Source organism: Micromesistius poutassou, assembly GCF_964030765.1.
Source record: "Micromesistius poutassou genome assembly, chromosome: 17".
Lineage (NCBI taxonomy): Eukaryota > Metazoa > Chordata > Actinopteri > Gadiformes > Gadidae > Micromesistius > Micromesistius poutassou.
Genome location: NC_140287.1, coordinates 14,154,843 through 14,157,778, shown reverse-complemented (window position 1 = coordinate 14,157,778; position 2,936 = coordinate 14,154,843).

Below are 2,936 nucleotides of genomic sequence, written 5' to 3'. Positions count from 1 at the left end.
ATCGTCGCGCGGGTAAAGAATCGCCCTCTGTGGTTGTCCCATTCACTCCAGCCCAAGCCTTAACCGATGCGTCTCTGGTCGTGTAAGTGGGTGTGTAAGTGTGTATGTGTGTGTGTGTGTGGGGGGGGGGGGGGGGGGGGGGGGACCTGAGTTGGATGTAGAAGGCAAGAAAAGGGGGGCAAATAAAAAGAGAGTGAAGAGAGAGACAAAAGCAGCTGTACGGAACACTGCTAATTTTTCACCCGGCCGTTTTAAATGGCATGTTTGCCCTTGAGCGAAAAGGCTCCGTCCTCCGGTTGAAAGGCCAAGAGAAAAGGGGAACTCGCCCATTGGAGATTATCAGAGTGAGAGAAGGGCACAAGAAAGAGCCAGAGAGGAGGACACAAAAGGTGTTTGTGAAAAGACCTCTTCAACTTCCCTTTAAGGACAAAAGCTTTTGGTTCTAAGCCAATGTCATGTTCATGTTAAATGTACACAATAGTATACGTTTCAAACAATCAGATAATAGGAAGGGGTGACATGAATTGACACTATTGCGGATATTAAAAATGGCTGCCATAACGTTATAGAGTGAAGGAGAGGTGAGCACTGTTTGCAAATAGGTCAACATGATGTCTCATTTATAGTCAATAGGTTTATTTGATAAATACTGCCGGGAGATGCAAAATGACTTCCTCAAGTCACCTAGAGAAACATACACTTAAAAACACTTTGTGCTTCCATGCACTTCTACACATAGACACACACACACAGACACACACGCACACACACACACATAGACACACACGCACGAGCATGCAAACACACACACAGACACACACACAACTCTGATGACATTGTGGTTTATGTGGTGGAAAATAATGTAAGGAGATGGGACGGAAAGTTCAATGAATGCCAGAGAGAGGTGAGAGTGACCGATAAAGAGAGGTTGACTGATCAGGGAAGAGAGAGAAAGAGAAAGAGAGATAAAGAGATAAAGAGAGAAAGAGAAAGAGAGAGAGAGAAAGAGAGAGAGAGAGAGAGAGAGAGAGAGAGAGAGAGAGAGACGAACACACATACACACACACACACACACACAGACAGAGAGAGGATTTGATAAGTGAGAGACAAACAGGCGAAAAAGAGAAAGGTGAGTGTAAAGAACGATTGCATGAGAGGAAAATGTCTATAGAGAGTGACAGGGAGAGTGAGGAGGAGCGAGAGCGCGAGAGGGCTATTGGAGTCAATAGATGTAAATTAATTGCTGTCATGTGGATTGTGAGGCCAATAAATCAGGGTCAGTGTGGTCTCCTGTGTTCTCCCTGCACAGCAAAGAAAAGGTTTTGCTACCACGAACTCTGATCTATTACAATACACTACACCCCCACCCCCCCCCCCCCCCCCCCCCCCCCCACACACACACACACATATTCAACACATGTATGTATTAAACATTGGTTCATCGGTATTTTCCTGACATATCCTTAATCCTTTAGTGAACGGAAATTACATCATTCTGGTCCGTTTTTTTTATACAAATGTTCTGATAACCCGATTAAATCTGATGGATAACATATCAGAATATGTAGACACATATACTGTAAGAGACATTTTGCTCTATTTCAACTATGAGCAACTATGTGTGCGAGACGTCATGTTGTAACACACGATACCATGCAGTGTGAGTCGCTGTTTAAGAATCTAAAACAACGGCCAACCGAAATGACGGATGGCACGTAGGCCTATATTACGGAAAATTACCGCTTTCTGCTTAACTACGCTGCAAAATTGATATACTTAATTTTTTTAATTTCTTTAATCACAAAGACATTGTGTTATTATTACAGTGTTAAGTATTATGGTACGTTTTAATCATAAAACATGTGAACCATGTATTTTAATAACCAATCGTGCATGGGGCAATTTAAAAAACAAAAGAGTTGAAAAACATCCATGGTCGCTTTAAGAGGCCCTCTGTGTTAGTGCCAAATACAAATTGGAAAATAAAAAGTGAAATTAAATATAATAATAAATATATCGACAGATTGCCGCGTTGAAATTAAATATTTCTAGAGCTCTTAAACACGTTGGAATTGTCCGACTTAGTGGCGCAGGATGGCCCACATATAGACGGGGTGTTCTTTGATAGTCTGTGGCCTAAAGCAAAGCTCTCATGATCAAACAATAATATCTGAACATGAGAGCAATGGTGCAAAACGGGAAGTAGGTCACGTAGCAATTTATTTGACAAAAAGCGTTGGGGGAGGGGATCTGGGACACGCTATACGCAGAGGCATCAGTGAAAGGGGAAGGTTTTTGGGGTTTCGTACATCAGATGGTGTGTGTGTGTGTGTGTGTGTGTAGTACGGCAAATGCTACAAAGTATAAGCTTTCATATCTGCAGAAAAATCTGACCTGGAAGTTATGCTGTTCAATTGATTTTAGTTGCTTTTTCAGGGGGGGTAAATGTACAGAAAAAAAAGACATTTGGAATTACATTAACGTTTCCAAAACTCAACTCAAGTAAAAATATGAAGGAAGCTGTATTAATATTGCAAACATGCTAAGGCACTATGGGTCACTAGTACTCAAAAAGCCCCCCTCCCCCCCAGTTTAACAAACACATGCGCGCTGACACAGTCAGGTTCTATAAATGTCCCAGTCTGATCTCTAATCATATCAACACATAGCGAACAGCGTCCGTATGATGATACATGATGATAAATCTCATGCACCTTATATAAGTTGCTGTACATAAGATGAAGGCAGGTACACTCAGGACTGTATTCCTATGCGTTTCTTGGCGAGTACTACAGCGGTGCTGGAGCTGCAGCGATGCAGAATGTGAAGGCTTTGCTGAAGCGCTCATCTGCCTTCGTGACATCCCCGCAATTCAGATCCGACGAGGAAAAAACGGATTCTGTGTTCATCAAAAATATATTTAAAAAAAAGTTTGG